Genomic DNA, 26,256 nt, shown 5'->3' with positions numbered 1-26,256 from the left:
GTATCAACAGCTCCATGTTGGGACTGACGCCACCCCTATCCATCAGAAACACGGTGTTTACAGAGTGGTTCAGGAATATGAACAATTGTTTAGTAAGCACCCACTTGATTTTGGAAGGGTTAAAGGGGTACAACACCACATACCCACCGGTAACCATCCACCCATTAAGGAGCGTTACAGACCCATACCACCAGCACATTACCAAAAGGCCAAGGAAATGTTGCATGACATGAAAAATGCAGGGGTAGTAAGGGATAGCTGTAGCCTCTAGGCAGCTCCCCTGGTCCTGGTCAAAAAGAAGGACGGTAGCATGAGGATGTGTGTAGATTATAGACAAATTAATTGAATAACACATAAAGATGCATACCCTTTGCCCCGTATAGAGGAATCCCTGGCTCCACTAAAATCTGTCAATTACTTCTCTACATTGGATCTCACTAGCGAGTACTGGCAAGTCTCTGTTGCTGAGGAAGACCGGGAGAAGACAGCCTTCACCACCCCGATGGGACTGTGCGAATTCAACAGCATGCCGTTTGGACTCGGCAACGCCTCCGGAACGTTCCAGAGGTTGATGGAGTGTTGCTTAGGACACCGGAACTTTGAGACAGTGCTGCTGTACCTGGATGACATTATCGTGTACTCGAGGACGTATGAAGACCATCTGAAGCACCTGGCGGAGGTATTTGAAGCATTGTCCTGGTATGGGATGAAACTAAAACCTTCCAAGTGCCACCTGCTCAAACAGAAGGTTCAGTACCTGGGACACGTAGTCAGCTCGGAGGGAGTAGCACCAGACCTAGAGTAGGTCACTGCCATCCAGGAGTGGCCTGAACCGAAAAACATCAAGGAAGTATGTCAGTTTCTGGGACTGGTCAAGTACTACAGGAGGTTCATAAAGTATTACACCAAAAAGGCAGCACCTTTACAAGATCTCCTGGTAGGACAGTCCAAAAGAGGTAAAAATCCCCCATTCCAGTGGGGTATGGAACAGGCTGAATCCTTTGCAGTAATGAAGGAAGTCCTAACTGGTGAAGAAATCCTGGCTTACCCTGACTACAGCCAGCCTATCCTGTTGTATACCGACACCAGCAACGAGGGACTGGGAGCTGTGTTGTCCCAGAAGCAAAACGGCAGAGAAAAGGTAATTGTGTATGCCAGTAGGAAGCTTCGCCCTACTGAGAGGAACCCGGAGAATTACAGTTCCTTCAAGCTGGAGTTCCTGGCCTTGGTCTGGGCTATCACTGAAAGATTCAAGCATTACCTAGCCTCAACTAAATTCACAGCCTTTACTGACAATAATCCCTTGACACACCTGGAGACAGCCAGGTTGGGAGCCATGGAACAGCGTTGGGTGGCCAGACTGTCGAATTATCAGTTCACAATCATGTACCGGGCAGGTCACAAGAATACCAATGCTGATGCCTTGTCGAGAATGCCCCACCAGTCGGACACCGAGGATGAAGTGGATGATCTCGAAGAAATTGAACTACCTGCTTTCCACAGAAATGGAATGGTCCACGAGCAACACGCCTCCAGAAGATGTCATGGTAGGACGCCAAACCCTCTACCTCATCACAGCTGGAAGGAGACCCAGGACAGTGACCCGGTTGTCAGCCTCATCAAAAGACTGATAACCCAAGAAGATTCTTACCTGGAGAAGGATGCTCCCCCACAAGCCAAGCACCTGTGGAATGAGAGAAGCCGGCTGTTCATCTACAGAGAGAAGCTGTGCAGAAGGTATGTCAACCCCAAGACCCATGAAATGGTGTGGCAGATTGTTGTACCTAGTACAGATATCCAGATGGTGTTAGAGGCCTACCACGACCAAGCAGGTCACTTTGGCTGGAAGAAGCTGGAAACCCTGCTGAAGGACCGGTTCTATTGGGTTGGAATGCGGAGTTCCATAGAAAGATGGTGCCGGAATTGTGGAACCTGTAGCCTTAGGAGGAAAGACTACGGCAGCCTGAAAGCACCCTTGCAGTCCATCAAAACAACTCAACCCCTGGAGATTGTCGCTCTGGATCACGTCAAACTGTCACCCAGCAGATCAGGCTACTCCTATGCCCTGACCATGGTGGATCACTATTCCCGGTTCCTGGTGGTAGCCCCTGTCAAGGCCCTGACAGCAGAAACTGCAGCAAGAACGTTCCAAGCCTACTTCTGCAGACCCCATGGATATCCGGAAAAGGTACTCACAGATCAAGACCCTGCTTTCAAAGCTGAGCTATTCAAGGAATTCTGCCACCTGTATGGATGTAAGAAGATCCGGACTATGCCATATCATCCGCAAACCAACGGTATGTGCGAGAAAATGAACAACATCATTATAGACCTGTTGAAAACCCTACCTTTGGAAGAGAGGAACCAGTGGCCAGAAAAGCTACCTTACCTAGTGGACCTGTATAGCCACATATCCGTGAGTTCTACTAATTGTACCCCAGCGTACCTTATGAGAGCTAGACCTGGAAAATTGCCCATGGACCTGGAGCTCGGAGTGGTGGAACCTGCTGCAGATACGTCCACTGAAGACTGGGACACAAGTCGGCAAGAGCAGTACAGGAAGGTACAGGCCTGTGTCAAAGATAGTCTAAACAAGGTGAGGGAAAGACAGGAAGAGAAGTACAATAAACATGCACCAGCAGAACCCTTGGCACCTGGAGAGATAGTGCTGAAGCGGAAAAGAAGAGGTCACAAGCTCGATGACCAGTGGGAAAGAGAGCCCCACACTGTGTTAAACTCCAGATTTGACAACAGTAAAACCTTCCTGATTAGTAAGGATGGAGGTAAGACAACCGCAACAGTCTCAAGAGACCACTTGAAAGTGTGCCCAGGTCTACTGAAGACAATGGAGGAAGAAGTACCTCTTAAAGCACCGGAAGAACCCAAGGAAGATGTGCTTCACACAGTTCTAGGAGATTTCTCTGCGGACTGGCCTCAACTTGATGGAGCAATTATTATACCAGTAATACACTTCTATCAACCACAAGAAGAACCTGTGAGCGCCCTAGAGGAATCTGCTCAGGAACAGGAAGAGTCCCCAGTCAGAGGAGGATCACCCGTTGAAGCAGAGCCTGAAGGCCCAGTAATCAGTGCACTTGCCAGTCCCATAGAGAGATTGAGGCAGTTTTATAATCTACCAGCACGTACACCTGATAGGTTAGCAAAGAGTGCATGCACAGACACCAGTATCACCCCAGTGCTACGAAGGTCCACACGCAGCACACAAGGACAAATCCCTGCCAGGTTTAGGTGATAAGCACAAAGTGGCTACATTATAAATAGTTTCCCAGTTGGGTATTGCCTACTGTTTATTGTGTAAACTGAAATTAATGTGTGCCTGTAGTTACCCGTCAGGGTACAGAGACTTGTAGGCTGAGGACTGTGAGCAGCCAAAAACTGTCCTTGTAAATAGTTGCACTCATCAAAAGTGCCCCCTTATTTGACCACTGAACAAAAACCCGTTTGGCGTGGCCGAAGACGTGGTCCAACACCTGGATCACTTATGCCCCGCAGCCATGCCCAGGGCCTACGTCGAGGGTTTTCAGGCGGGTCCCTCATGTTACTCATGTTACACTTTCTTCGGTGAAATGGACACCGGGTTACAGGACTTACTGTAACTTTATTATTGTTATTGTTATTATAATTATTGTTATTGTTGTAACCTGTTACAAAATGCTTCAGTCCAGGAGTACTGAATTGTACTAGGGGGGAATGTGGCACCCTGCTACCCACAGGTACCACAGAACCCAAAAGGGTGCATGGATGGACTTCTCCACAAGAGGCCCTCGTTACATGCAGACACCTCCACCCTTCCACCTCATACCATCAGAGGGAGCCCGGATAGGGATATATATATGGAGGGTGGAGCCAGGCAGTTCAGTTAGTTGTTTAGTCAGAGAGTGTGCTGCCACTGAGAGCAGTGAAGATGAAGCACATCTGCTGCTGTATTGAGGGCCCCGAGTGTGGCCGGAGGCAAAGAGGAGAGGAGAGAGGAGTTGAGGGGCAGAGGAGCATCATAGGCTCACCCCAAGACACAAACCAGACACCGGGTCCGTGCCTACAGGGTCTTTTATACCCAGTAGGGATCACCAGCATACCAGGAGGACTATAAGTCCCTGGTCGACCTGAAGCTAAACCCTAGACAGGACTAGGAACGACGAAGGCCCCGGCATCCAGGAATAGTGGTTGTCAGAAAAAGGTCCTACTACCAAGCGACAGGTGAAGGAACAGCACGACACAGAAGCTAGGCCCAGTTGCAGGCTGGCCAGGAGCTTAGAGAGAGGGAGACACAGATCAGGAGGCCTTATCATAGAATCATAGAATGGTAGAGTTGGAAGGGACCTCCTGGGTCATCTGGTCCAACCCCCTGCTCAAAGCAGGATATACTAAATCATCTCAGACAGATGTCTGTCCAGCCTCTGTTTGAAGACGTCCATTGAAGGGGAACTCACCACCTCTCGTGGCAGCCTGTTCCACTCATTAATCACCCTAACTGTCAAAAAGTTTTTTCCAATATCTAATCTGTGTCTCCTCCCATTTAGTTTCATCCCGTTGCTTCTAGTCTTTCCCTGTGCAAATGAGAATAAAGATGATCCTTCTACAATGTGACAGCCCTTGACATATTTGTAGACAGCTATTAAGTCTCCTCTCAGTCTTCTTTTTTGCAAGCTAAACATTCCCAAATCCTGCAACCGTTCCTCATAGGACATGGTTTGCAGACCAGTCACCATTCTGGTCGCTCTTCTCTGAACTTGTTCCAGTTTGTCTATGTCTTTTTTAAAATGTGGTGCCCAAAACTGTACACAGTATTCCAGATGAGGTCTGACCGAAGAGGAGTAAAGACCGATAATGACTTCACGTGATCTAGACTGTATGCTTCTGTTAATACATCCCAGAATTGTATTTGCCTTTTTTGCTGCTGCATCACACTGTTGACTCATGTTCAGTCTATGATCTATTAGTATACCTAAGTCTTTTTCACATGTACTGTTGCTTAGCTCTATTCCTCCCATTCTGTATATGCTTTTTTCATTTTTATTGCCCAGATGTAGTACTTTGCATTTTTCCCTGTTAAAAACCATTCTGTTGGTTGCTGCCCACTGCTCCAGTTTATTTAGGTCTTTTTGAATCCTCTCTCTCTCTTCTCTAGTATTAGCTATCCCTCCTAGCTTTGTGTCATCAGCAAATTTAATCAGTTTACCCTCAATTCCTTCATCTAAATCATTGATGAAGATGTTGAACAATACAGGTCCCAGGACAGAGCCCTGTGGTATCCCACTTGAGACATTCATCCAGCTGGATGTGAAGCCATTTACAACCACCCTTTGAGTCCGATCACTAAGCCAGTTATGAATCCACCTATCAGTTGCCTGGTCCATTGCATACTTGGTCATTTTTTCAATAATGACCTTATACCCACTCACTGGGGAGAAGTCTTGAAGTGCACCCTTCCTACCGAGCACCCTGGACCGTACCTGACATCCGCACCAGTAAAGGTACTGAAGTGAATCCCCTGTCTCTGTCAGTTACTCCTGCTGCGCCATCTCTCCTGCACTGCAAGCCCCAGCATCACCACAATTTCCACCTACACTGCCCCGGAGCGTGTCGTCTCATCACCCCCCGGAGGTCTGCAGCAACGCCGGTAACCATTACCGGAAACCACAGGTGGCATCACGAGACAAACTGTACACTAAAGCCCCTTTTTAAAGAGAGACCCAGTGTACGGGCCCAGGAGCCGACTGCCGTGACCTCCTAAACAAGGTAAAATGCCCGGGTACCGAGTCCCCTATATTCCCCCTGGGTGACACATATTACTTTATCAGAAATGTAAAAAAAAATTAAAAAATATTTCACAAGTAATCAATAAAATATGCTAGTGATGAAAAAAGGAAGTACTAAATTGTGTATTTCCAATAGAAGCATACATTGACATACAAATACCAAAGAGGGTCATTCAGTACACTTTCGTAATACCAATAATAGCACATTGTCCACAAATAAGTCGGAGTGGGTACTGTAGGCTGCATAGTCATTGGATTGTCACATAATTATAACTGTCCCTGTTAAACCCTACTCAATCCTACCTAACCGAAGAGGTTGAACTTGACATCCTAAGTAGCTATATGATATGTCGCCCCCGCTCAGTTATTGGCTAATCATATAGAGGGTCACATAAGTATTGAACATGTCACCAATTTTCTAAGTAAATATATTTCTAAAGGTACTATTGACATGAAATTCTCATCTGATGTCATTAACAATCCATCCAAGCCACACAAGCAAAGATATCAAACCATAAATGTTCATAAATTAAGTTATGTGTAATTACGAGAAATGACACAAGTAAAAAACGCTTACTGAAATTTACATACCAATGTACATACCCTAATGTATCGCCTATCTCTGAAATCTGAATATGCCACCAAAAAAGCACTGGTATATTAGTAAATACATTCCTCAACATAGACACAGCAGCACCAAGAAGGAAAAGTGGTGGAATTATTGAAATCATACAATGGACAGACATATTACTGATATTCAAATGATAAAAAATGGAAACCAAATTTTTGAAATGTCTTGATATATTCAGTATTAAGTATGAGCGCCACTTACACTCCTTGGCTGCTATCAGTGAGTTTATTAATGGTTGTCTGAGGAATGTTCTACAGTGCTGATTGCACTTGAGCACATAAATTATCAAGATCTGCTGCTGGCAGTTCCTCTTGCAATTAGCAACCAATGACATCCCAGATGTGCTCGATAAAATTGTACGTACACATAGTACATATCTCCCAGAGACGTCAATCCACCAGAAGACAAAAAAGCTAAACCAAATGAAATTGAAATAATTATCCCCCAGTAAGAAGATGAGTTATCTGGAAATGTTCTTGCATCTTGACCTAGATACATCAAATCGGGTATTAAATTATGTGGAAATTTGACACACAGAGCGCAGTGCACCGGGCATGGGTCGGATTCTTCTTGATGTCACATGTCGGGTGGTGGTTGTGCCTAGTGCCTGGCACTTCAGTGTAGTGAAATAGACGCTAGGCTGTGGGTTTGCGGGGATTAACACAGGTAGTACTGTCCCCTCGCCTCTTTGCTGTTTGTTTTCGTTCCCCGTGGAGTTCATGTAGTGGAGGTTGACAAAAGAGCAGGCAATCTTAGCAGTAAACCAGGTGAAACGTTACTGAGACAGCAGCTAAAAAGGTACACAGCCATAAAAGGTATTTCATTCTTCAGATGACCAAAGTTCCAAAAGAGAGGCACGTGGCGACAGATACAGAATACTGTACATATGAGGAGTAATAAACAGCGTGTGTGGTCAGAGCCTATTCTGCTGTCTAGGCTGACACAATGGAGTTTTCTTCATCCCACTAAGTTGGCATTCCCCAGAGGACCCCAAAATCCAAGCTCACTCTAACTTTCATTGTTTTGTAAGACGCCTGTATTCCCATCACATTATGGGGGAATACCCTCCGGGCCAGTACTCCTCTTGCGTCCATTGCATATGGTTTCCATTAGGCTATTTGCGCACTGGAGAACCAAGGAATTCCTTCAACCCCTCGGGTACTAGTCCATAGGCTGTCCTACATGTTTTCTTCAGATTAGTCCATCACTATACGGCCCAGTGGAATGGGGGAATAATTCCATAACATGTTTTCTGGCTGTCCTCTAGCTTGGTTCTCGCTACTTTGGGGCCTCTATTTCTATTAGCAGTCCTAGGAGTGTGCCTTAGCTGTGTCACTTTTTTCTGTATATCAGAAATAGGATTCTTTTAACTTCTGTGTCACCTATATTGTCAGTAAAGTGATAGTACTTCTGGTCAATAAAGTGACCCTTACAAAGTGGCCACCAACTGGTAAATATTTACGGATCGGCGTTCATTTAAGAACATTCATTCATGATAATCCTTCAGTATGAATGCAGCTTAAAGGGGTTCTCAACTACTTGGACAACCCCTTCTAAATTCCTATGTTTACCCCAGTAAAATAATAACACTTATACTCACCTCCGGTGCTAGCGCCGTTCCAATGATGTTGGTACTGGCTCTCCCAGGGATCATGTGACATTGTTATGTCACGTGATCCCTGCCGGCAATCAGTGCTGGCTTCACTCTCCTATCCAAACATCTAAAGAAAGTCAGACCTGGGGCTGCTCTCTCACTTTCTCAATATGTCTTGATTTGTCCAAAGCAGGGGAAAGTGAAGGGGGCGCTGATTTTCAGCAGGGATCGCGTGACATAAAAATGTCAGGTGATCCCTGGAAGAGCCAGTGCCAACACCGCTCAAATGGCGCCAGCACCGAAGGTGAGTTTAAATGTTATTATTTTACTGGGGTAAACATAGTGATTCAGAATGAATTGTCTAAGTAGTGGACAACCCCTTTAAGTTATTGAAATCGAGTTATCTTTCCCATTATTTGTATTGTTGATTTGTTTGTTAATCTATATTGTCTGACTCTGTACATGTACCCTCAATTTTGTAAAGTTCTGCAGAATATGTTAGTGCTATATGAATAAAGATTCATATTATAATTACCATTTCTTTTATGCCAATATTCATACTACATTGCTGTGTGTAGGAAATATCTTGGCTGGTGTACAAGGTGTGTAGCATATAGAGGCAGCCAAGGAAAACAGAATCCAATCATTCTCATTTTATTTTACTCCACTTCACCATTGCTATATTGTAAATACTTACAGTTGCTAAAAGAAGGCAAGTTTTACACTAATCTCCTTCAGTCACCTCTAAAGCTGCCAATTTCCAAATTAAGTTTAGGTAGTGGTTAAAGTGTTCTGTATTGACAGAATCTACTACTAAGTTAATAACAATATAATATATGAATTACAAACAATCTCTAATAAAAAGGTAAAATAAAGAAATGCTTTAATCATACTAAAAAGGAAATTTTTAACTCTGTATTCAGTAACCTACTTGCCACAAAAGTTTCATTGTTACATCCTGTAACCAGCACAACCCGTTATGCTTAGAATCTGCGAAATGTCATACTGTGATTATGTAATATGAGTGAGGCAGGTGCTTCACGCAAGACTTCATCAGTCATAAGTCTGGCTGGGGGCTTTTGTAATCATAACTATGAAAATGTTCTGCAGACCATACATGTGCAGAATCTATTAGGATGATTCAAGCAGCATGGTTCTCATTTCTAGGCATTTTCAGCATATAGTGTCTGTGTGATAATATACTCACCTACCACCTCCTTTTCCGATATCCAGCTCTGTTCTGGTCCTCTTCTGAGTGATGTCACCACTCTGCAGAATCTCTGGGCAGGGCTGGCTCCAGGTTTTTCTGGGCCCCGGGTGAAAGAGTCTCAGTGGGCCCCTTTAACACATACCACGATTCATGATGCACAGATACAGTACTGCAGAGAAATATAGGTATAGTACAATGCAAAGATTTCACTTCTTACATTACATGAGCGCTATCTATTGTAAGTTCCACCATAGTTCAGAAACCGGCGAATCGCTCCACACAGTATACTGGCTCCCATGAAATGCTCCATACAGAATACTGGCCCCCATAAAATGCTCCATACGGAATACTGGCTCCCATATAACGCTCCATACGGAATACTGGCCCCCATAAAACGCTCCATACAGAATTCTGGCCCTCATATAATGCTCCATACAGGACACTAGTCCCCCTATAATGCTCCGTACAGGATGCTGGTCCCCTTATAATGCTCCATACAGGATACTGGCCCCTATATACCAGGGGAGGAGTCCTGAGGAGATAATTTGCATATTCCCACTGCATTTTGGGGTAAGTGAAGAGTCTCCGCGAGCTCAAAGAACACTGGATTTTGGCTGTTGGAGCTGAAAAGAGGACATCGGTAAACCAGGGGAGGAGTCCTGAGGAGATAATTTGCATATTCCCACTGCATTTTGGGGTAAGTGAAGAGTCTCCGCGAGCTCAAAGAACACTGGATTTTGGCTGTTGGAGCTGAAAAGAGGACATCGGTAAACCAGGGGAGGAGTCCTGAGGAGATAATTTGCATATTCCCACTGCATTTTGGGGTAAGTGAAGAGTCTCCGCGAGCTCAAAGAACACTGGATTTTGGCTGTTGGAGCTGAAAAGAGGACATCGGTAAACCAGGGGAGGAGTCCTGAGGAGATAATTTGCATATTCCCACTGCATTTTGGGGTAAGTGAAGAGTCTCCGCGAGCTCAAAGAACACTGGATTTTGGCTGTTGGAGCTGAAAAGAGGACATCAGTAAACCAGGGGAGGAGTCCTGAGGAGATAATTTGCATATTCCCACTGCATTTTGGGGTAAGTGAAGAGTCTCCGCGAGCTCAAAGAACACTGGATTTTGGCTGTTGGAGCTGAAAAGAGGACATCGGTAAACCAGGGGAGGAGTCCTGAGGAGATAATTTGCATATTCCCACTGCATTTTGGGGTAAGTGAAGAGTCTCCGAGAGCTCAAAGAACACTGGATTTTGGCTGTTGGAGCTGAAAAGAGGACATCAGTAAACCGCATTTTGAAGCTTTTTTTTTTAAGCTTTTTTCACTGTTTTCAGAACATTAACAATAAGAACATGGAAGAGTCCAGGAGCCATTTGGTGAGCTGCATATCCTGCTACATGTTCACAGACTTGCCAGTGGAAAAGCCAAACTTCACATGCCAGAAATGCAAGCTTGTGTCCCTGTTGGAGGAAAAGTTGCGAAATCTAGAAGAGAGGTTAACTACCTTGAAAATCATTAAGGAAGGTGAAGAGTTCTTAGACAGAGCAGAATTATCTCTTCATGATTCAGAAAGAGAAGAAATTCGAACTGCACCTGACGAAACAGAGGAATGGAAGCATGTGACCCACAGAAGCAGGAGGATCGAGAGGCAGTCAGCACCCATACTGCTCAGGAACCAGTACCAGGCTCTCACGCAGGAGAACCATGAAGAAATACAGCAAAATAAGACTTTGCCAGCAATGAATAACCTTGTAAGCCCTCAGAATACTCCTGGATGGAGAACGAAGAATGTTGTGAAGAAAAAACGGAGAGTGGTGGTTATGGGGGATTCCCTGTTAAGAGGAACAGAGGCCGCTATCTGCAGACCAGACATAACCTCAAGAGAAATGTGCTGTCTTCCAGGAGCAAAAATTAAAGATGTGTCTGACAGGATATCAAGACTCTTCAGACCTACAGATCACTACCCATTCCTGCTAATACATGTGGGGACAAATGACACCGCAAGAAAGGACCTGGAAACCATCTGCAGTGACTTTGAAGACTTAGGCAAGAAAGTGAAAGAATTGGGAGCGCAGGTGGTCTTCTCATCCATCCTCCCAGTGGATGGCCATGGAACAATGAGGTGGAATAAGATTCTACAGGTGAACAACTGGCTACGTCGATGGTGCCGTCAACAAGGATTTGGATTTCTGGATCACGGAATGAATTACCTATACGATGGACTACTTGCTAGAGATGGGGTGCACCTTACGAAGACTGGAAAACATGTATTTGGAAGTCGCCTTGCTACACTCATCAGAAGAGCTTTAAACTAGAACAATGTGGGAAGGGAAGCAAAAGGCCAGAAAAATCCATACAGCTGACAAATACTATTGAGATCTCTGCTACTGGAAGTGGAAAAGAAGAACAAAGACAAAACAATTTAAATAATAAAAATATGGGAGGAAGAGAAACCAATCACAAACTAAAATGTTTTTATACAAATGCACAAAGCATGGGCAACAAACAAGGAGAATTGGAACTACTAATGCAGGAAAAGGAATATGATGTCATTGGAATCACTGAAACTTGGTGGGACGATACACATGATTGGAATAAAAGGCTAAAAGGATACAACTTATTTGCAAGAAACAGACTTGATAAACGAGGAGGAGGTGTTGCATTGTATGTTAGAAAAGCGTATATCTGCACAGAGATTGAAGCTTCAGAGACTGGGAGTTCTGTGGAAACTGTTTGGGTAAGAATACAAGGAGAGAACAACGGAAAGGACACCATTGTAGGCATTTACTACAGGCCACCTGGGCAAGCTGAAGATATGGATGAACTCTTTATGTATCAAATGACCAAGTTCTCCAAAAAATATGACGTAGTGGTCATGGGAGATTTCAACTATCCAGACATTTGTTGGGAATCTCTCTCAAGTAAAACTAACAGGTCAAGCAAATTCTTATCCTCTCTTGCTGACAACTTTATCTTCCAAAAGGTAGGGGAGAAAACAAGGGGATCTGCTACTTTGGAGGAAATGGTTGAGGAGGTAAAGGTGGCTGGGACCCTAGGAGGCAGCGATCATGCTATTATAGAATTTTGGATAACTAGAGGAGGAAGACATGTAAAGACTCAAACTTCAAGGTTAGATTTTAGAAAGGCAGATTTTAAGAGACTCAGAAAGAGAATAGGAGGGATCCAATGGCTGGATGTCCTTAAGGACAAAAATGTCCAGGAAGGATGGGAAATTTTTAAAAATGAGATTCTCAAAGCACAATCGTTAACAATCCCGAAAAGTAGGAAGAATGGGAAGCATTTAAGGAAACCAGGATGGATGAACACAGAACTTAAACACATGCTAAAAAGAAAGAAAGAAATGTTTATTAAATGGAAAGAGGGAGGCATATCTAAAGAAGATTATAATGCAGTCTGCAGATCCTGTAGGGCACGTATCAGGTTAGCTAAAGCTGACAATGAATTAAGGCTTGCAAGAGATGTCAAAAGCAATAAAAAAGGATTTTGGGGGTATGTCAAAAGTAAAAGAAAAGTCAAAGATGCTATAGGATTTTTACAGGATGAAAATGGAGAAATGGTAAGAGAGGATGTTGAGAAGGCCGAACTTTTTAATTCCTATTTTGCATCTGTTTTCTCTCAGAAAGAAAATGTAACATCAACTGATCTTCACTGTCCTTTTAAAGGAATAGAGGAATCCAAGTTATCTGTAAACCGAAAGATTGTGAGGGAATATTTAGCTAACATAAATGAGTTCAAGTCTCCAGGTCCAGATGAATTACACCCCAGAGTACTGAAGGAGATCGTAGAAGAAATTTTAGAACCACTCTCCATAATCTTTGAAAATTCTTGGAGAACAGGAGAAGTCCCAGAAGACTGGAGAAGAGCAAATGTTGTTCCTATCTTCAAAAAGGGGAAGAAGGTGGACCCAGGGAACTATAGGCCGGTGAGTCTGACTTCTATACCAGGAAAGATCTTTGAACAAATTATTAAACAACATGTATGTAAGTACATGGATAAGAATGAAGTGATTAACCAGAGTCAGCATGGGTTTGTAACTAACAAGTCATGTCAGACTAACTTAATTTCCTTCTATGACAGAATCACTGACTGGGTGGATCAGGGAAATGCTGTAGATATAGTATATCTTGACTTCAGCAAAGCATTTGACAAAGTATCTCACACCATCCTTATTGAAAAAATGACCAAGTATGCAATGGACCAGGCAACTGTTAGGTGGATTCATAACTGGCTTAGTGATCGGACTCAAAGGGTGGTTGTAAATGGCTTCACATCCAGCTGGATGAATGTCTCAAATGGGGTACCACAGGGCTCCGTCCTGGGACCTGTATTGTTCAACATCTTTATCAATGATTTAGATGAAGGAATTGAGGGTAAGCTGATTAAATTTGCTGATGACACAAAGCTAGGAGGGATAGCTAATACTAGAGAAGAGAGAGAGAGGATTCAAAAAGACCTAAATAAACTGGAGCAGTGGGCAGCAACCAACAGAATGGTTTTTAACAGGGAAAAATGCAAAGTACTACATCTGGGCAATAAAAATGAAAAAAGCATATACAGAATGGGAGGAATAGAGCTAAGCAACAGTACATGTGAAAAAGACTTAGGTATACTAATAGATCATAGACTGAACATGAGTCAACAGTGTGATGCAGCAGCAAAAAAGGCAAATACAATTCTGGGATGTATTAACAGAAGCATACAGTCTAGATCACGTGAAGTCATTATCGGTCTTTACTCCTCTTTGGTCAGACCTCATCTGGAATACTGTGTACAGTTTTGGGCACCACATTTTAAAAAAGACATAGACAAACTGGAGCAAGTTCAGAGAAGAGCGACCAGAATGGTGACTGGTCTGCAAACCATGTCCTATGAGGAACGGTTGCAGGATTTGGGAATGTTTAGCTTGCAAAAAAGAAGACTGAGAGGAGACTTAATAGCTGTCTACAAATATGTCAAGGGCTGTCACATTGTAGAAGGATCATCTTTATTCTCATTTGCACAAGGAAAGACTAGAAGCAATGGGATGAAACTAAATGGGAGGAGACACAGATTAGATATTAGAAAAAACTTTTTGACAGTTAGGGTGATTAATGAGTGGAACAGGCTGCCACGAGAGGTGGCGAGTTCCCCTTCAATGGACGTCTTCAAACAGAGGCTGGACAGACATCTGTCTGAGATGATCTAGTGAATCCTGCTTTGAGCAGGGGGTTGGACCAGATGACCCAGGAGGTCCCTTCCAACTCTACCATTCTATGATTCTATGATTCTATGATTAATGCTCCATGCAGGCTGTTCCCCTCACCTAATGCCCTATGCAGGCTGTTCCCCCCTTATAATGCCCCATGCAGGCCTATTTTGGGCCTTGCAGATATAATTTTTTTTTTCAAGGTCGTATTCCAGGAGACACAACTTTTTCATTTTTTTTCAACATAACTTTATGATGGCTTGTTTTTTGCAGGATGAGTTGTATTTGTAAGTGGAATCATTTGGGTTATAGATTACTTTTTACGTAACTTTTATTAACTCTTAATGGGGAGAAAGTAAAAGAAAACAGCAATTCTACCATTGTTTTTTGATGCTTTAAATTTTCCGCTAATCATGTCCCTTGAAAATAAAGTGTTAAGGTACGTGAATCAGTATGATCAGTCGATCAGTATGATTATAGCTGTTCCAATTTACATAAATTTTAATTTATGTTTTCTAACTTTTGTACAATAAAACACAAAAAAGTGAATTGTTTTTTGTGTCATCAAATTTCAAGAGCCATACGTTTTAGAATTTTTCATCAATGGAGCTGTGTGCGGACTTATTTTCTACATGACAAGTTGTACTTTTAAGTGGTACCATTTTCAAGTTCATATGACTTTTTGATCATTTTTTATTACACTTTTTGGGAGATGGCATTAACAAAAGAAACAGAATTTCTAGGTGAACATATGTATTGGATATTGCGAGTATATTGTATGTATATTACCAGTCAATAGTCGTGACGTGCTTACAGCCTCTGCTCACTGTATACTGAGCAATAAATGATGTTGCGCGGTACATCTATGACTAAAAGACATAGGCTGACGGGAGGAATACCGTTTATTTCCTGCCGGTAGCTGGTTTTCAGTGCGGTGGCAGCATAGCTTTATAACGCTATTAACCTTTAGATTGACCACATATCTGCAGGTTAATAGTGTTTGGGGACATAATCAGTTCCCTTTAAATCATACTTTTATTTTTATATTAATTTTTATTTGATTACATTTATTTTTGTTCTTAACATCACAAAACTATGAGCTACAGTACAATATAACATAAAGACAGATTTATTAACATAACTATAATATAATAAATAAGTGCATATATATAATATATAAATATAGAGCTATGAATGATCTCTCGTAAGCCCTGCAGTTTTCACCTAATATGATACATTTTCATTGCTGGTTGATAAACAAAAAAATAACATCAAACTCATTTGTAAAACAAAATAACTTCTGCCTATTAATCTTACATATTATTAACTAAGGCAAATGTCTCAGCAGTCATCAGTTATAACTTCTTATTATAAACGTCATAATAGTCAATTAAATAAAAAGCAAAAAATTCCTAGCATTATATTCAGTTATTTTGCATATACACAATCATATGATTAATAATTTATTGTACTGTATATCATTTAATGACATTTTGTGTGCATGTCGATGAAAATGTTGCTGAATGGTATGAACATAATATAATCAGTAATTGCCCAATTTCAATATATATATGTATACGTATATGTATTATTCACAACCTATATAAAGATATTTTTAACAATGCACATTACATTAACAAACATATATATAAAAAATTATATATAAAGTAAGAAAAGAGGAACTTTGCACTTTATAAATAACAGCAAAAAATGTCTAAGCAAAATGATAATCTTCTGTTGAATAACTAGCATTTAGCACAATGATCTGGACATTATCTATTCTGTATTTGGGCTCTCTAGACAATCACAAAAGAACAAGAATGAAAAGCAAACTGCATCTGTCAGCAGACTTGTTTTACTTACAAGTACATGAAGAAATTCCTTTTCATTGAAATATCAGAGTTCTGACTGTTCTTGCAAGTGTTACACTAGATGGTGAAGTATTTGATTTAAATGAATGTAAAGCCCACCCCCCTGAATATAAATGTAACTCCCCTTTCAAATACACTGGAACAGATGCGATTCTTTGGAATTTTAAATAATTCTTTAGAGCTTTAAGAGATGAATACGTAATAAACTTTACATAAAAAAGAAAAATGTTGTGTATTTTATCTCAAACCAAAAACATTTTTTTATGCAAAATACTGTTGGCCACCAATGTGACCTATTTTTAGTCTAAAAAAGCACTTATTTCTGATGAATGTCATAGCTTTGCATAAAGTATCTAACAAACCTTAAGACACCTTTACATTGTAGTCAGTAATTTGCTGCATATTAGTTTGTAATTTGAAGTAATTTAGTCAGTAATTTTCATTAGTATTTGAAATGTGAAATTGTAAGCCAAAAAAAGTTGATTCCTTGAGATGTGATGCTAGAGAAGATGTCTAAGCATTCTGTGGACAGTTAGGATCATCAACAAAAATGTCCTTAGTCATACAAACTCAGAGTAGTCCTTGGAAGGAAAGATCACCTGACAAACTGACCATTTGTGTACTTGAGATGAGGACAAATTCACTAGAAAAGGATATACTACTTTAAACTAGAAGAAGAGGGGATGGGAAGAAAAACGCCGGACACGAACATGCAACCAGAGAACATACTAATGAAAGATATGAAGTGCGACAAAGAAGGTCCAAGACAGGATACTTGGAGAGGAGGTAAGAAAATTTCTAATACAATCCACAGGGAGAAGATTGGAAAAAAACAAAATCGTGTAAACTGCGTGCTAGCAAATGCCAGGAGCCTGACAAACAAGATGGATGAACTGGAAGCAGAAATATCTACAGGTAACTATGACATAGTGGGAATAACCGAGACATGGTTAGATGAAAGCTATGGCTGGGCAGTTAACTTACAGGGTTACAGTCTGTTTAGAAGGGATCGAAGAAGTCGGAAAGGGGGTGGAGTCTGTCTATATGTAAAGACGTGTCTAAAGCCTACAATACGGGAGGATGTATGGGAGGGAAATGAGGAGGTCGAGTCCTTATGGGTGGAGATACATGGGGCAAAAAACAATAATAAAATTATCATAGGAGTCTGTTATAAACCACCAAATATAGCAGAAGCCACGGAAAGTCTATTAATGAGACAAATAGACGAAGTAGCAAAAAATAACGAGGTGATTATTATGGGGGACTTCAACTACCCCGATATAGACTGGGAAACCGAAAGCTGTAGATCTCAGAAAGGAAACAGGTTTCTGTCAATTATCAAAGACAATTATTTGTCACAACTTGTGCAGGAACCAACTAGAGGGACGGCCCTTTTAGACTTAATATTAACTAACAGGCCAGACAGAATAACTGAGGTGCAGGTCGGGGGGCACCTGGGAAATAGTGACCACAACATTATACAATTCCACATGTGCTTCAGTAGGGTGCCCAGCAAGGGAGTCACAAAAACACTGAACTTCAGGAGGGCAAAGTTTGATCAGCTAAGAGATGCCCTTCACCTTATAGACTGGGATAGTATCTTTAGTAATAGGAGCACGGATAGAAAATGGGAAATTTTCAAAACAGTCCTACATAGTCACTGTAGAAGGTACATACCTTATGGGAATAAAAGGGCTAGGAATAGGAGGAAGCCAATGTGGCTAAATAAGGAAGTCAAGAGGGCAATGAAAAACAAAAAAAGGGCTTTCGGTAAACTTAAACAAGAAGGCAGCGAGGAAGCGCTAATATCTTATAGGGAAAAAAACTAAATCTGTAAGAAACAAATAAGAATAGCAAAAGAGGAGAATCATAGAATCATAGAATCATAGAATGGTAGAGTTGGAAGGGACCTCCTGGGTCATCTGGTCCAACCCCCTGCTCAAAGCAGGATTCACTAAATCATCTCAGACAGATGTCTGTCCAGCCTCTGTTTGAAGACGTCCATTGAAGTGGAACTCACCACCTCTCGTGGCAGCCTGTTCCACTCATTAATCACCCTAACTGTCAAAAAGTTTTTTCTAATATCTAATCTGTGTCTCCTCCCATTTAGTTTCATCCCATTGCTTCTAGTCTTTCCTTGTGCAAATGAGAATAAAGATGATCCTTCTACAATGTGACAGCCCTTGACATATTTGTAGACAGCTATTAAGTCTCCTCTCAGTCTTCTTTTTTGCAAGCTAAACATTCCCAAATCCTGCAACCGTTCCTCATAGGACATGGTTTGCAGACCAGTCACCATTCTGGTCGCTCTTCGCTGAACTTGCTCCAGTTTGTCTATGTCTTTTTTAAAATGTGGTGCCCAAAACTGTACACAGTATTCCAGATGAGGTCTGACCAAAGAGGAGTAAAGACCGATAATGACTTCACGTGATCTAGACTGTATGCTTCTGTTAATACATCCCAGAATTGTATTTGCCTTTTTTGCTGCTGCATCACACTGTTGACTCATGTTCAGTCTATGATCTATTAGTATACCTAAGTCTTTTTCACATGTACTGTTGCTTAGCTCTATTCCTCCCATTCTGTATATGCTTTTTTCATTTTTATTGCCCAGATGTAGTACTTTGCATTTTTCCCTGTTAAAAACCATTCTGTTGGTTGCTGCCCACTGCTCCAGTTTATTTAGGTCTTTTTGAATCCTCTCTCTCTCTTCTCTAGTATTAGCTATCCCTCCTAGCTTTGTGTCATCAGCAAATTTAATCAGTTTACCCTCAATTCCTTCATCTAAATCATTGATAAAGATGTTGAACAATACAGGTCCCAGGACGGAGCCCTGTGGTACCCCACTTGAGACATTCATCCAGCTGGATGTGAAGCCATTTACAACCACCCTTTGAGTCCGATCACTAAGCCAGTTATGAATCCACCTAACAGTTGCCTGGTCCATTGCATACTTGGTCATTTTTTCAATAAGGATGATGTGAGATACTTTGTCAAATGCTTTGCTGAAGTCAAGATATACTATATCTACAGCATTTCCCTGATCCACCCAGTCAGTGATTCTGTCATAGAAGGAAATTAAGTTAGTCTGACATGACTTGTTGGTTACAAACCCATGCTGACTCTGGTTAATCACTTCATTCTTATCCATGTACTTACATACATGTTGTTTAATAATTTGTTCAAAGATCTTTCCTGGTATAGAAGTCAGACTCACCGGCCTATAGTTCCCTGGGTCCACCTTCTTCCCCTTTTTGAAGATAGGAACAACATTTGCTCTTCTCCAGTCTTCTGGGACTTCTCCTGTTCTCCAAGAATTTTCAAAGATTATGGAGAGTGGTTCTAAAATTTCTTCTACAATCTCCTTCAGTACTCTGGGGTGTAATTCATCTGGACCTGGAGACTTGAACTCATTTATGTTAGCTAAATATTCCCTCACAATCTTTCTGTTTACTGATAACTTGGATTCCTCTATTCCTTTAAAAGGACAGTGAAGATCAGTTGATGTTACATTTTCTTTCTGAGAGAAAACAGATGCAAAATAGGAATTAAAAAGTTCGGCCTTCTCAACATCCTCTCTTACCATTTCTCCATTTTCATCCTGTAAAAATCCTATAGCATCTTTGACTTTTCTTTTACTTTTGACATACCCCCAAAATCCTTTTTTATTGCTTTTGACATCTCTTGCAAGCCTTAATTCATTGTCAGCTTTAGCTAACCTGATACGTGCCCTGCAGGATCTGCAGACTGCATTATAATCTTCTTTAGATATGCCTCCCTCTTTCCATTTAATAAACATTTCTTTCTTTCTTTTTAGCATGTGTTTAAGTTCTGTGTTCATCCATCCTGGTTTCCTTAAATGCTTCCCATTCTTCCTACTTTTCGGGATTGTTAACGATTGTGCTGTGAGAATCTCATTTTTAAAAATTTCCCATCCTTTCTGGACATTTTTGTCCTTAAGGACATCCAGCCATTGGATCCCTCCTATTCTCTTTCTGAGTCTCTTAAAATCTGCCTTTCTAAAATCTAACCTTGAAGTTTGAGTCTTCACATGTCTTCCTCCTCTAGTTATCCAAAATTCTATAATAGCATGATCGCTGCCTCCTAGGGTCCCAGCCACCTTTACCTCCTCAACCATTTCCTCCCTGTTTATAAGAATTAGATCCAAAGTAGCAGATCCCCTTGTTTTCTCCCCTACCTTTTGGAAGATAAAGTTGTCAGCAAGAGAGGATAAGAATTTGCTTGACCTGTTAGTTTTACTTGAGAGAGATTCCCAACAAATGTCTGGATAGTTGAAATCTCCCATGACCACTACGTCATATTTTTTGGAGAACTTGGTCATTTGATACATAAAGAGTTCATCCATATCTTCAGCTTGCCCAGGTGGCCTGTAGTAAATGCCTACAATGGTGTCCTTTCCGTTGTTCTCTCCTTGTATTCTTACCCAAACAGTTTCCACAGAACTGTTTCCACAGACATAGAGACTAATTGCCAAGGAAAGTAAAACGAATCCCAAACTGTTCTTTAACTATATAAACAGTAAAAGGATTAAAACTGATGGCATTGGCCCATTGAAAAATAACCTGGGTAAAATCATAGAGGGCGATGAGGGTAAAGCAAACCTACTCAATAGCTTCTTCTCCACTGTTTTCACAAAAGAAAACAATTTATCAGAGGAAATGCAGAGTGATAAAGTAAACCCTCCGCTAAATATCACACACCTAACCCAGGAGGAAGTTCAGAAACGCCTAAATAATATCAAAATAGACAAGTCACCAGGCCCAGATGACATACACCCCCGGGTACTAAGAGAATTAAGTAATGTGATAGACAGACCGCTGTATCTTATATTCAAGCACTCTTTATGGACAGGGACTGTCCCACTAGACTGGCGCCAAGCAAATGTGGTACCAATATTCAAAAAGGGGTCTAAAAGTGACCCTGGGAACTATAGACCAGTCAGCTTAACGTCTGTTGTGGGTAAATTGTTTGAAGGATTTCTTAGAGATGCTATTGTAGAATATCTTAATGATAATAACTGTCTAACTCCATATCAACATGGATTCATGAGGGATCGCTCCTGCCAAACAAACCTGATCGCCTTCTACGAGGAGGTGAGCTCACAGCTGGACCGGGGAGGGTAAGTGGATGTTGTATACCTTGACTTCTCCAAAGCGTTTGATACCGTGCCACACAAAAGGTTGGTATATAAAATGAGAATGCTTGGTCTGGGGGATAATGTGTGCAAGTGGGTAAATAGCTGGCTGAGTGATAGAAAGCAGAGGGTGGTTATCAATGGAGTAAGCTCAGGGGGTATCAGGGTTACTAGCGGGGTGCCTCAAGGGTCTGTCTTGGGCCCTATATTATTTAATATATTTATTAATGATCTAGTGGAAGGGTTGCATAGTAAAATAGCAATATTTGCAGATGATACTAAACTTTGTAAAGTAGTTAATACAGATGAGGATAGGGCACAGCTACAGGAGGATTTAGATAAATTGGGGAGTTGGGCCAAAAAATGGCAAATGGGGTTCAATGCCGATAAATGTAAGGTCATGCACATGGGAAAGAAAAACAGCAGTCACCCATACATATTAAATGGGAAACCGTTGGGGAAATCTGACATGGAGAAGGACCTGGGCGTCTTGGTTAATAGCAAATTAAATTGGAGTGCCCAGTGTCAGGCAGCAGCTGCGAAGGCAAATAGAGTCATGGCATGCATCAGAAGAGGAATAGGGGCATATGATGAGAACATTGTTCTTCCTCTGTATAAAGCGCTGGTAAGGCCGCACTTAGAATATTGTGCACAGTTCTGGGCTCCGGTGCTCAGGAAAGACATATTGGAGCTAGAGAGGGTACAAAGGAGGGCGACTAAGGTAATAAAGGGAATGGAGGGACTAGAATACCCAGAGAGGTTGTCAAAATTAGGCCTATTTACGTTGGAAAAGAGAAGGCTTAGGGGAGACCTCATAAACATGTATAAATACATCAGGGGGCAGTACAGAGATCTCTCCCATGACCTGTTTATACCAAGGATGGTGACAAAGACGAGGGGGCACACTATGCGTCTGGAGGAAAGGAGGTTCCTGCACCAGCATAGAAGGAGATTCTTTACGGTCAGAGCCGTGAGACTCTGGAACTCTCTGGGAGAGGAAGTGGTGATGTCCAACTCACTTAAAGAGTTCAAGAGAGGCCTGGACGCCTTTCTTGAGAACAATAAAATTACATCTTATGCTTAGTTAATTAATCCAGGGATTTAATCTGACTGCCAGATTGGTGTCGGGAAGTGAATTTTTCCTCAATGATGTAAATTGGCCTATACCGCATGGTATAGGAATAGCGGAATAGCTGCATTGCACAAGAAATAGGCTGAACTGGATGGACGCTTGTCTTTTTTCGGCCTTATAAACTATGTACTCAGAATTGTCACTGGAAAAAGGAAACAGGAGATCAAAAACCCTGTTGGCTGGATAGCACTAGGAGTCACATGGGAGTGAACATCAAGCAATTGAAAGAAGCCGTGGAAAACGGGGAAGCACAGCCTACAAAGTATCCAGTGGTCGGTCACGACTAAATGGATGGAACCAAATTTGGAAGCCAAAGCCAGGAGTGTTAAGGCTCCAAGTTTTGCCTTACAAATACCGGTGCAAAATACTAACCAATAAACTACCATGTGAAGGAGGCCTTATAATTGAAATGTTTAGTGTCCAGATACCAAATTAAATTCATTTCTAGGGCAGAGAAAGTCTCACTGAGAAGGCCTCATCAGATATCCATGTTTTTTCATGTAGGAGTTTTAGTTTTTACTATCTGTGTTTCATCAGTGATTTTCACATATGAAAACAACAAAATCAATTTAAAGGAGTTGTCCAGTACTTTTTACAATGGCCCAAATGACACCCAATGTATTTACCCTTTTCAGATAAGGGTTTTTGTAAATACCTTTTGTTGTCCTTCTGGCCTGTGAGAGGCGCTATCGCTGGCCGCTCACAGGCATCACGTGACCCCCGGCTGCAGCCGGCTCTTCCTTCTACTGATGTCATTTCAAGTGAGACGTGACATCAGTGACGCGGTCCCCGATGAGGATGCTAGGCTGTGGGCGGGATACACCACACCCCAATCCCAAAGAATGAGGAGAGGAAAGCACGCGATCTTTGCTGGGTGTGACGCGCGAGGTAACCCCGCCCACAGCCCATCACTCACCGGGGAGCGCAGCACTGAGTCATGCCCGGCTGCAGCCGGAATTTGACGTGACATCAGTGCATCAGTGGATGTCAGAGTCGGCTGCAGCCGGGGGTCACGTGATGCCCGTGAGCAGCCAGAGATAGCGCCGCTCACAGCCAAAAGGACAATGAAAGGTACTTTCAAAATCCCTTATGTGAACAGGGTAAATAAATTGGGGGCATTGTAAAAAGTACTGGACAACTTCTTTAAAAGCTTTTCCTGCTCATTGCAGTATTAATCACAGACAACACATGAATTGTACACTGATGCTGTCTGTGATTTTCATGGATCCATAGACTTGTATGGGTAGTTTTGATCTGTGACTTGGTTCAAAAGCGGACTTGTCACCGTGATTTTTTTGCAGACAGAGAAGATGCGCACTGAAATGTATGGCTGTCTTTTGTAAGACACAGTACAACCTTATATACATTTCCTTGCAATGAAATGCAGATTCATGTAGTTTCCCCGTATGAATAACAGCCTAACATTAGTGGTTAAAAGCATGGACCCACCTTGGTGATTGCTGTGGAATATTATTATTTCAAGTTGGAACAATTCTTTAAACTCAATTTTTAGCAAAATAACTGTAAACCAAATAATCTGAAAAATTCAATGTACAGTGTATTTGTGAAAAGTTAAAATTATATTTTTTTTAATACAACTTAAGAAAATTCTCATAAGATCCCCAGAGAAAAAAAGCAAGAAAAACATTTTGATCAATTTGATACATCCTGCTTGAGTCTCAAACAGGCAATCTATATTCAAACTATAATACTTGCACATGAACTGGAGCAACAAATAAAGAAGAGAGCCTCTATGAAAAGACAAAATCCTGTTTCTTTGATACAATTGAGTGGATACAAGCAATTCTTTTGAAGTTCAAATTCTCCAACTTTGGCATTTTTTTGCAGAAAATTTGATCAACAGCAAATAAAAAGACCTCAAAATCTTTCCATAGCCCTAAAAGATGTGTGTGACACTCTTAAGCTCTACTAGGCTGTATCCAACTCCTTTCAAGCTCTTTAACACAAACACAGCCTTAGCAATGACAAAGTAATTGTCCCCAATTTATATGGCTGCGGGTGACCAAGCTTTCAGTAGTAACAAACAGCCTGTTTAATGATATAGTACACTGGCAGACTTTTAAAAGTTAAAAAATGGTCCAAAAATTATCCTTTTTTTGGGATCATATCTTTCTGTTGCTGTCTGTAAGACTATGTGCCCACGATGCAGAAATGCTCAGGATTTTTTCCTGAGCGTTTCTGCATATCCCTGGCAGAAAAAACGCATTCGGATTGTACATGCGTTTTCCTGCCAGGGACATGTGGAAGTGAAGCGTTTTTCACTTGCATTTCCGAATGCGGGTTGACAAGCGCTTTCCAAGCGATTTTAGCATCACTTGGAAAGTGCTTGACAACTTGGTCACAGTATATAAATCCATGCAACCGGCATGGATTTATATAGTGTGACCGACAGAATGTCAAAAAATAAAAAAATAAATATATACTTACCCTCCGATGGCCCGTGCTGTCTTGCTTCACCGTCCCGGCTGCCGGCAGCAGTAGAGTGAAGGACCTGCCGACGTCAGCGTCGCGTGACCCGTCACATGACTCTGACGTCAGCGCAGGTCCTTCATTCCATCGCCAAGTGCCGGGAAGCAAGGAGGAGCGCAGCGCGGGCCGCCAGAAGGTACTGTAAGTATATATTTATTTTTTATTTTATTCTTTTTTTACAGCTTTTTAATGGTACCTGGGTGTGGATGAGACTCTCCTCTCCTCCACACCCGGGTACCATTCTCACATTAGAACGCGCCAATTACGCAAGTACAGATGCAGTCTTGCAGAATCGGCGCGTTCTAATGCAAGTCAATGGCGGCGAAAATGCAGCACTTCCACAAAATAATTGGTAGTGCTGCATTTTTTTTCCGCAATGATAATCCGCAGCGAAAACTTCCGCAGCATGTGCACAGCACATGCGGATGATCATTGGGGGACATGGCAGGCATTCTACCATGCGTTTTTTAAGCGTTTCTGCAGCGTTTTTGCCACTGCGGAAATGCTTAAAAAACGCATCGTGGTCACACAGCCTAAATCCAGGAAAATTAAATTTCCTGTGCAGACATCTGTAAGTGGAATTCAATTGACTAGGTCTGTAGACCAGCCCAAACCTGGTTGAATCATGCATGTTATACAGATTGAACACAAGGCAGACAGGTGCCTTTGTGGTGACCATCGATTCTGGTATCACTGTCTGGGCTATCAGCTTTGTACATTGCTTTCTATTGCTACCATGGTTTAGCAGAATGTGACTAACATAGAATTAGGTTTCCATTCCTGGTTTGATTACCCTCTCTGACCACGTGAGATAGTGATGAAAAATAACACTACAACAGTCTTTATGTTCCAAATCTTGAACAGGTGTCACACAAGGTGTGGGAAAGACTTAGTGCAACACAAAGGGAAGAGGGAAAGTGAGCCCAGACTCTAGGGAAAGGGGGGAAGTGGAGACCTCCTAAGTTGATCTAGCGTCACCCTGTATTCCCTAATGTCCCAGTGTTGGCTCTTCACCAATCGCCGCACGTGTACCTCGCCCTATCTTTCCCTGGCGTATGGCTAAGGCTAGGGAAATTAGAAGATGAGCACTAGTCGATCTCCACTAAACACTATAGACAACAAGGAAGGACAAACAGGGGGAAATAGCTTAGCCTTAGACGACTTCAGACAAATGCGCACTCGCCCTCAAGCTCAA

At 41.9% G+C, this 26,256-nt stretch overlaps 1 protein-coding gene across 1 annotated transcript in view; it reads right to left on the bottom strand.

Annotated features, from left to right (window-relative positions):
* The window catches only part of LOC141265247 (collagen alpha-6(VI) chain-like), a 394,142-nt gene extending 377,778 nt beyond the window's left edge, over positions 1-16,364 (bottom strand). Inside the window, exon 1 of the mRNA XM_073678075.1 lies at positions 16,277-16,364. The gene's annotated coding sequence lies outside the window, so the exon portion shown is untranslated. The remainder of the gene's footprint in view (positions 1-16,276) is intronic.
* Between the last annotated feature and the right edge of the window lie 9,892 nt (positions 16,365-26,256).

Source organism: Phyllobates terribilis, unplaced genomic scaffold, assembly GCF_046119375.1.
Source record: "Phyllobates terribilis strain yellow unplaced genomic scaffold, ASM4611937v1 Scaffold_4__5_contigs__length_816908805, whole genome shotgun sequence".
Classification (NCBI taxonomy): Eukaryota; Metazoa; Chordata; class Amphibia; order Anura; family Dendrobatidae; genus Phyllobates; species Phyllobates terribilis.
The sequence above is the reverse complement of the archived record's forward strand: the minus strand, read 5'-3'. Positions and strand labels throughout refer to the sequence as shown.